Genomic DNA, 10,503 nt, shown 5'->3' on the forward strand with positions numbered 1-10,503 from the left:
GAGACAAGTTATCTGCCCTCAATACACCTGTGATGGTTAATTTTATGTGTCATCTTGACTGGGCCATGAGGTGTCCAGAAATTTTATTAAATATTGTTCTTGAGTATGTCTGTGAGAATATTTCTGGATGAGATTAATACTTGAATTGGTAGACTGAGTAAAGCAGATTGCCCTCCTCAATGTGAGAGGGCCTATTCAATATGCTAAAGGCCTGAATATAATAAAAGGCTGAATAGGAAAGAATTCTTTTTCTCTGCCTGACTGTTCTCAAGCTGGGATATACTCCTGCCTTTGGACTTGGATTGGAACTTACACCATTGACTCCTGCTTCTCAGGCCTTCATACTCTCACTAGAGCTATATTGTCAGTTCTCCTGGTCTCTAGCTTGCTGACTGCAAATCTTGGACTTCTCAGCCTTCATAATTGCATGAGTCAATTCCTTATAATATAGATATAAGTATAATATATAGTCTATTTATAACTAATTTTTTGTAGTGTGAAAATTAATAAACAGAAACCTCATTTAAAATGGAGTTGGGAGACCAGAAAGGGGAGATCTCATGCCCTAAGATGATGGCAGAGTCCGACAAAAAGAAGAAAGACTTCCTCTTGCCCAGCAAGAGCTCAACCAATGAAAGACTGTCACAACTCAGCCAATAAAAAGCCACTATGCTTTGAACTCTCAATTTCTCCAATGGTCTCCTTGTTTACAACAGCACCCCAACTTCCTCTTCTCCTCTATAAAAGAGTTTCTCCTCCTCTTGTTGCTCAGAACTTGCACGTGGCTTGCCATGGTTGCAGATCTTAAATTGAAATTCTTTGTTGATCCTGAATAAATCCATTTTTGCTGGAAAATAACTGGCTGTCCATTTGTTTAAGGTCAACATTTGCTGATCCATAGGAGAATCCAGAGAAGACCCCTGACAACTCTGAGGCTGGTGGGCAAACAGGTGTTGGCACCCACAGAGCTCATTGAGTTCAATTTTTTCACTGACCTTGGGGTTTGAGTGTAAGTCTTTTTCCTGGATCCAAGCTTCCGCCATCTTTGGGTTTTGAAGCTCTCTAAGCTCTATTCAGGGTTTATTTTAAGTCTTTGTCCTTTTCTGCTCAAAGCCTTGTTTTGTCTGAGAGAACTCAGTTGGCACTTTGGCCTGACTCTTCTGAGTCAGGCTGTTCCATTGAAACTGTGCCATTCAGCCTTTAGCCTGATTCCGTTGGAACTGGACTGTTCTATGGGAACTGTGCTGTTTAGTCCTTGAGCTAACTCCTTTGGATTAGGCTGTTCTAGTAGAACTGTGCTTTAAGCCTTCAGCCAAGCTCCTTCAAGATTAGGCTATTCCGTTGGAGGTGTTTGGATTACTATAGCTTTGTAGTATACTTTGAAATCAGGGAGTGTGATACCTCCAGGCTTGTTCCTTTTTTTCAGGATTTCTTTGGCTATTTGGGGTCTTTTGTTGTTCAATATATATTTTAGGATTCTTTGTTCTATTTCTGTGGTAAATGTCATTGGGATTCTGACAGGGATTACATTGAATCTGTAGATTGCTTTAGGTAATGTGGACATTTTAACTATGTTAATTATTGCAGCCCATGAGCACAGAATATCTTTCCATTTCTTTGTGTCTTCTTCAGTTTCTTTCAACAATGTCTTATAGTTTTCAGTGTGTAGGTCTTTCAACTCCTTGGTTAAATTTATTCCTACATATTTTATTCTTTTTGTTTTGACTATAAATAGGATTATATTCTCGATTTCTCTTTCTGCTAGTTCATTGTTAGTGTATAGAAATGCAACTGATTTTTGTACATTGATTATTTTACTCTGCAACTTTACTATATTTGTTTATTATTTTTTATAGTTTTTTGGTGGATTCTTTAGGATTTTCTATGTGTAAAATTATGTCATCCACAAATAGTAACAGTTTTGCTTCTTCCTTTCCAAATTGGACACATTTTATTTCTTTTTCTTGCCTAATTGCTCTGGCTAGGACTTCCAATACTATGTTGAATAAGAGTGGTGAGAATCACACAAAGTGGCATCTTTATCTTATTCCTGTTCTTAAAAGAATAGCTTTCAGTGTTTCACCACTGACTATGATGTCAGCTGTGGGTTTGTCATATATGGCCTTTATTGTGTTGAGGTACTTTCCTTCTAAACCCATTTTATTGAGAGTTTTTATCATACATGAATGCTGAATCTTGTCAAATCCTTTCTCTTCATCTATTGAGATGATCATGTGATTTTTATTCTTCATTTTGTTAATGTAGTGTATCACATTAACTGATTTGTAGATGTTGAACCATCCTTGCATCCCTGGAATAAATCCCACTTTGTCATGGTGTATGATCCTTTTAATGTATTGTTGTATTCAATTTGCTAATATTTTGTTGAGGATTTTTGCTTCTATGTTCATCAGTGATAGTGGCCTGTAATTTTCCTTTTTAATGTTCTCCTTGTCTGGTTTTGGTATCAGGGTAATGTTGGCCTCATAAAATGAATTAGGAAGCATCCCTTCCTCTTCAATTTTTTGGAATAGTTTGAGAAGGATAGATATAAAATCTTCTTTGAATGTTTGGTAGAATTCACCAGAGAATTTGTTGGGTACTAGACTTTTGCTTTTTGGGAGATTTTTGATTATTGTTTCAATCTCTTTATTAGTGATTGGTCTGTTCAGATTCTCTATGTTGTCTTGATTCAGTTTCAGGAGATTGTATGATTCTAAGAATGTATCCATTTCTTCTAGGTTATCCAATTTGTTGGTGTATAGATTTTCACAGTATTTTCCTATAATTCTTTGTATTTATCCATTGTAATTTCTCCTCTTTCATTTCTGATTTTATTTATTTGAACCTTATCTCTTTTTTTCTTAGTGAGTCTAGCTAAGAGTTTGTCAATTTTGTTTATCTTTTCAAAGAATCAGGTCTTAGTTCCATTGATCTTTTCTACTGTCTTTTTAGTCTCTATTTCATTTGTCTCTGTTCTGATTTTCATTTCCTTCCTTCTACTTTTGGCTTCCTTTGTTCTTTTTCTAGTTCTTCTAGGTGTAGTATTAGATTGTTTACTTGACATTTTCTTGAGATAGGTCTGTATTACTATATAATTCCCTCTTAGTACCACTTTTGCTGCATCAGATTTTGACATGTTTTGTTTTCATTTTCATTTGCCTCCAGGTATTTTTTTTTAATTTCTCCTTCAACTTCTTTGTTTATCCAATAGTTGTTCAGTAACATGTTGTTAAGTCTACACATATTTGTGACTCTTCCAACTTTCTTCCTGTAGTTGATTTCTAATTTTATATCATTGTGGTTGAAAAAGATGCTTGATAAGATTTCAATCTTCTTAAATTTATTGAAACTTGTTTTCTTTTCCAACATATGGTCTATCTTGAGAATGTTTCATGTGCACTTGAGAAGAATGTGTATTCTGCTACTTTTTGATGGAAAGTTCTATATATATCTACTAATTCCATCTGCTCTAGTGTTTAATTTAAAGCCAATGTTTCCTTGTCTACTTTCTGTCTGGATGATCTATCCTTTGATGTAAGTGGGGTATTAAAGTGCCCTTCTATTGTGTTGCTGTCAATTTCTCCCTTTAGGTCTTTTAATAGTTGCTTTACATATTTTGGTGTATCTATGTTAGATGCATATATATTAACAAATGTTATGTCTTTTTAATGAATTTTCCCCTTTATTGTTATACAATGTCCATACTTGTCTCTTGCTGTCTTTTTTGGCTTGAAGTCTATTTTGTCTGATACAAGTATGGCTACCTCTGCTTTCTTTTGGTTATCATTCGTTTGGAGTATCATCTTCCACCCCTTCACTTTGAGCCTAAGTTTGTCTTTAAAGTTGAGATTGGTCTCCTGGAGGCAGCATATAGTTGGGTCTTGTTTTTTATTCCATCAAGCCACTCTGTGTCTGTTGATTGGTGAATTCAATGTATTTACATTTAGGGTGATTATTAATATATGAGGGCTTAGTATTGCCACTTTATCTTTTGTTTTCTGGTAGCTCTAGGTTTACGTTGTTTTGTTTCCCCTGTGTTTCTGTCAGCCATTTCAGTTTGGTGGTTTTCTGTGATATGTTTCTTGATTTCCTCTTGTTTTATGTTTTGTGACTCTGCTCTGAATTTTTGTTTTGTGATTACTGTGAAGTTTGTATAAAAGATCTCGTAAATGAGATAGTTCATTTTTTTTGCTGATAGCATCTTATCTTCATTTGCCTATGCAGGTTCCGTCTTTTTCCTTCTACGTTTTTGTCACAAATTATCCCTTTTTGTATTGTGAGTTTGTTACCAAATTGAAGTACAGTTATTTTCAATCCTTTCTTTCCCTTTAATCTTTATATTGTAATTAAGTGCTTACTAACCTATTCTGATAAAGAATTGCAATTTTCTGACTTTGTTTATTTACCAACTTGTATAAAGATTTCTATACCTTTGCCTTTTTGTTTCAGGTAAGAAAGCTCAGGATTTCCTGTAAGGCAGATCTGGTGGTGATGAACTGCCACAGCTTTTGTTTGTCTGTGAAAGCCTTTAATTTCTCCTTCATATCTGAAAGATTTCTTTGCTGGCTAGAATATTCTTGGCTGACAGTTTTTATCTTTCAATATTTTGAATATACTATTCCCCTCTCTCCTGGCTTGTAGAGTTTCTGTTGAGAAATCTAGTGATACTCTAATGGGAGTTCTTTGTAGGTTATTGTTTTTTTTTTTTCCTCTCTCTGGCTGCCCTGAATATTCTTTCTTTGTTACTGACTTTTGAGTTTTAATATAATGTGCCTTGGAGAATGTCTTTTTGCACTGAGATAATTAGGTGTTCTATTAGTTTTATGTACTTATATATCTAATTCTTTCCCCAGGTTTTGAAATTCTCAGCTATTATTTGTTTAAATAATCTCTCTGTTCCATTCTCCCTCTCTTCTCCTTCTAGGATACCCATTATCATTATGTTGCTTTTTCTAATTGAGTCAGATATTTCTCATAGGATTTCTCCATTTTAAAAAACCTTAGTTCTCTCTCCTCTTCCACCATAATCATTTCTAGGTTTCTATCTTTAAGCTCACTAATTCTCTCTTCCATATGTTCTCCTTTATTTTCAATGCTTTCTACTTTATTCTTGATCTCGTTTATTGTGTTCTTGAGCTCCAGAATTTCTGTGTGGTTCTTTTTACAGTTTCAATCTCTTTGGTGAAGTACTTCTTCTATTCATTAATTTTATTAATTTTATTCTTGAGCTCATTGAACTGTATTTCTGAGTTTTGTTGTAGCTTGTTGAGTTTCTTCATGACAGCTAATTTGAATTCTCTATCAGTTAGATTGCAATCTTCTGTGTCATCAAGTTTAGTTTCTGGATAATTGTCATTTTCTTTTTGTGAAACTGTGTTTCTGTAGTTTTTCATGGTACTTGATGAGTTGTTCCTCTGCTGGCACATTTGTAGTAGCAAACAATTTTCTTATTTAAGTAAAGCTTTGTTTACTTTGGTTATGAGCTGCTTCCGATTGTATTTGAGAGCCTGCACTTTCCAAATTCCACTGCCTCTGCCAGAGGTGTCTTCACTGCCCTCATTGTGCTGCTTGTGACTCTGAGGTTGCTGGTGCCTTGCTGCTTACAGTGTCACTGCTGTCACAGGCATCACCACCAGGGTCACTGTACTGGCAAGCACCTCTGCTTCTTCCAAATTTTCTTGGGTCATGGAGTCCCCTGCCAAAGTGGGAAGAGGTGTATGGTGGGGTGGCTGGGGTCATGGGCACCTCTACCATGTCTGGGTTTATTGCGTCTTCAGGTGCTACTGCTGTTGGTGGGGGTTTGGAGTTGTAGGCCCTACTGCAGCTGAAGGGCACCAGGGTTGTGGGATCCACTGTTGCTGTTACAAGGCTTTCCATGGCGTTGAGTGCTGCTGTAGTGTGTGCCACCTGCACTGCTGCTCCTGGGTTTTCTGGGGGTGCTGGCACCACCACTGCTCTGGCACTGGGCTTGCTGGTGTCACTGCTGCTGCCTACTGGGTTGGGGGTTACTGGCACCACTGCCACCACCATGGCAGGAGCAGTACCTGAGGTACAAGTGCCACTGTGCTTCCTGGAACCTCTGGTCTCTGGGACAAGCATGGTTCCTAGCACCTCAGGCAATGGACATCACTGCCTGGGGCTCTGGGGTCTTGGATGCAGCCCTCACTGTTGGGAGGTCCAGTGTCAGAGGCACTGCTACTGGGGGAAGGGCCTGGGTCATGAGCACAACTTCAGTTTCTGGAGCCTCAGGTCTTGGGTGCCACCATTACTGCCAGGAATATTGGGGTCTTGGTTGCAGCCTCTGCTGCTGGGAGGGCTAGTGTTGGAGGTACCACCGCTGGGGGAGGGAGTCACCTGTGTTGCAGGCACCATCATGGTTACTGGAGCCTCTGGTAATGGGCACTGCAGCAGTTTCTGGAGCCTCCATGAGCATGGGCTGCTTCGGTTCCTTGTGGGCATTGCTGCAGTTCCTAGAGCCTCTGGTCACAGGTGCAGTTACAGTTCCTGGAGCCTCTGGTGTCAGGAGCTGCTGCCATTGCTCCCCCGGTTCCACCACTTCCACAAGGTCCAGTCTACCCACCTTCAGATGTATAGATGTGTGGATCTCTCATGTGTTCTGGTGTGCTGTGCAGAGAATATCCTACTGGTTGTAACTTAAAGGGGAGAGACAGAGGAAGTAGCTAACTCTACCATGATGCTGATGTCATTCTCTTCTGTGGACATTTTTAATTACCATATTTGGTGTCAGGTTACAAATTATTTACATCCCATCCACATCCAAAGTACATTCACCCCTCCCAAACTACTGTCCCCAAATATACACTTTATTATTCTCTTTATGTAAAATATAAAAAGAGATAAGACTAATCTATGGTGATGCTTCTCAGGGATCTATGGTAACCAGAAAGGAGTGTAAAGGAACTTTGTGAGGCATGGGAACGTTCTGCAATTTACCTTGGGAGGGGGTTACATAAGTGTATACCATTGTAAAAGGTTACCCAAATGAACAATTAAGTTCTATCCATTTTTGTATATAAATTTTATTTCAATAAAATAATAAAAAATAAAAATATCAAACTGAAAAGATCTGTTAAAAAGTGTATTAAACACAGTTGAATAGAATATTGGTGAACTGTAAGAGAAATCAGAAGACATAGTCAGAATGTAATATAGAGAGTTAAAGAATTGGAAAATGTGAAAAGAAGGATAATACATGTGGAAAATAGAATGAGAAGGTCTAAAATATATTTAATCCTAATCACAAAAAGAGAGACGTGGGGCTAGCCCCGTGGTGTAGCAGTTAAATGCGCGCGCTCTGCTGCTGGCGGCCCGGGTTCAGATCCTGGGCATGCACCGAGGCACCATTTGTCAGGCCATGCTGTGGTGGTATCCCATATAAAGTGGAGGAAGATAGGCACAGATATCAACCCAGGGACAGTCTTCCTCAGCAAAAAGAAGCAGATTGGCATGGATGTTAGCTCAGGGCTGATCTTCCTCACAAAAAAAAAAAAAGAGAGAGAGAGATGTAAAACAATGGATGAGAGCCAATATTTGAAAATATTCTCATTGAGAATTTTCCAGAAATGATCAAAAACAAAAAGAATTAAAACTCCAAAAGAGCAGTGTATTTTTGTGTGTTTTGGTTATTACTGTATCTTCAGTGTGTAGAATTCTGCCTGGCAAGAATTAGGTATATAATAAACGTTAACTAATATTTTTTAATAAATGAAGAATCCTCAGAAATAAGAGGAACAATGTACACACAAAAAATAAAAATAAATTCACTCAAAATCATTGTAGTGAAATTATATAAGTGCAAAGATAAAGATAAGACTAAAAGCAGTTACAGTGAAAAGAGAAATCAACTAAAAGTGAAATGCAATGATACCATATTCCTGTAAAAATCTGAAGAAAGATTTCAAAAACACTAAACGGAGCCTGCAGAATTTCTCTTTGGCTAACATTCACTAATGGAATGCATAGTGTTTTTTTAATACTAAAACTTTTTGACACATAGAATATATGTATACATATAATACTTTTTGGTCAATGCATTTATAAAAAAATTACATGAATGTCCCGCAATTACAATAAAATATTTTAAACAGAATGATATGTGAGAAAAATCTCAAATTACATTTAAATGTAGTTGGTGGAATGCCAGAGGTGTTTTTGACACAAAAAGGGTCCATGTTATTACAAACAAAGCAACTGTTGCTAATTCCATATTACTTTTTGGTACAAAGAAAGTGATAGTTAAAGCATTTTACACCTTAACATGACAGATTTTTACTCTTAAATGATATTTTATTGTATTTATTTTATGTTTTAAGATAGATTTGTAATGTACTGTAAAATTTCTAATTTTAAAGAATGTTTCCCAGTTAACATTTTCATACAAAAGATCTAATTTGCTTGAACAGATTACTGATATTAACAAGGAGATACTTGTCTTTGCAAAAAAAAATCAATGATGTATACTTAAAATAAAACAACTTGACCATGCTGAGCTAATACCATGGAGGCAAATATGATTAGAAAAATGTGCTCAATATCATTGTTAATGAAAAATGTGTATTAAGATTACAACGTGATACCATTTTACATCCATTGATTTGGCAAACATTAAAGAAGTGTTAGCAAAGATGTGGTTTCATGCAATCTCCCATAATCTGTTGGTAAGAGTTATTTAAATGAGCAAATCTACTTTGGAAAATAATTGGTCACTATCTTCTAAAGTTGAATATTGTGATTATTTTTGACACAGCAATTACATTATAAAGTATTCATAACATGAAAAATTAAATTACACTGGGAGACATTTTCTAGAATGTGCACAGCAGGATAGCAGGAATGCTTGAAATAGCAAAAACATGGACTAACATAAATGTTGCAATAGTATAATGAATATGTATACATGTTGGTATATTCACTCTATAGAATATTATTCAACAATGACAGCTAATGAAATACAAGTACAACTAAAAGCATTGATGAATTTTACAGACATAATTTTTAATTTAAAGAGAAAAAAGAAGAAAAATTCAATTATTATGCCATTTTTTAAATAACACAAAAGCAAGCTCAAGCAAGTGATACTAGCAACATGGGAGACTAGGAAGATCCAGATGCTCATTGCCTCATGGAAACACCAAGTAGTCAACAACATAAGGACCAGAGTAACTTTGTGGGAACTCTAGAAACCAGTTAAGAAGCTGCAGCAACCAAGCAAATCATCAAACAAAAAAAGCCACAATCAAAATTAAAGGAAATTTTGTGGCATATGCGTTTGCCCATGCCCCACCCCATCTCTGGCATAGTGCAATATGGTTGGGAGCAGGTCCCTCAATTCCTGGTTCCTACCTCAGAGCTGAAGGAAAAAAGTGGAACTTCTTTTCAATAATCTGGTTTGCCCAAAGGACTGTTTTCTGTTTCACCTGACATGAAGCATTTATGAAAACAGTGGCATAGTTTAGATATTAGGTTGGAGGCCACTGAAAGTGGGGTGGGCACAGTGATTCATGAGAACTGCAGGAGGACTGCAGACTTGCAAGCACCTGGGGACAAGAGGTTAGAGGCAGAGGAATACATAGAACATCTATGAAACAGAGAAGAAACAAGGATGAGGCTTTTAGGAAATTTATGACTTTAAAAAGCTGCTGTATAAATGGGGGAATTAGGCAATAAGGCACATTTACAGGCCCAGGGAATATGTATCCCAAGAAAAGTCCAGAGCAGTCCTTGATCTTTTATGTAGAGGTGATTAGTGAAGATGTTCCCCTATTGGGAGCCAGTTTGTAAACACTGGAAGTGCTTGCTATTTTTTCAAAAGCCCAGTTCTTAACAAAAGATGACAAGTCATACGAAGAAGCAGAGAATCAGAGCTCATTTCAAGGAACAAATTAAATCTCCAGAAACCAACTGTAAGCAAGGTAGGCCTTGAACTTGACAAAGTTTTTAAAATGACTTTCTTGAATATGCTAAAAATGTAAAGGAGAACATGGACAGAGAACTAAAGCAAATCAAGAAAATGATTTGTTCAAAAAAAAATGAACAAAATGAGAATATCAATAAAGAAATACAAATTTAATAAAGAACAAAAATAAATTCCAGAGGTGAAAAATAAAAGAACTTAATTGAAAAATTCACTAGAGGGTTTCAATGGCAGAGTTGAGCAGGCAGAAAAATGAATCAGTACACTTGAAGACAGCTCATTTGAAATTACTGAGTCTGAGGTATAAAAAAGAAAAAAGAATGAAGAAGAGTGAACAAAGCCTATAGGACTTATGGAAAACCATCAAGCAGAACAATATAGGCATTATGGGAGCCCCAGAAGAAGGCAAAAAAGGCAGAGAGCTTATTTAAAGCCAAATTGCCAAAAACTTCCCAAATTTGAGGAACAACATGAATATACAAATGTAAGAAACTCAACAATCTCCAAATAGGAAAAGCTCAGAGACTCACACCAAGACACATTATAATCAGACAGTCTAAAATTAA

The sequence above is a fragment of the Diceros bicornis genome, chromosome X (genome assembly GCF_020826845.1).
Source record: "Diceros bicornis minor isolate mBicDic1 chromosome X, mDicBic1.mat.cur, whole genome shotgun sequence".
Taxonomy (NCBI): Eukaryota; Metazoa; Chordata; class Mammalia; order Perissodactyla; family Rhinocerotidae; genus Diceros; species Diceros bicornis.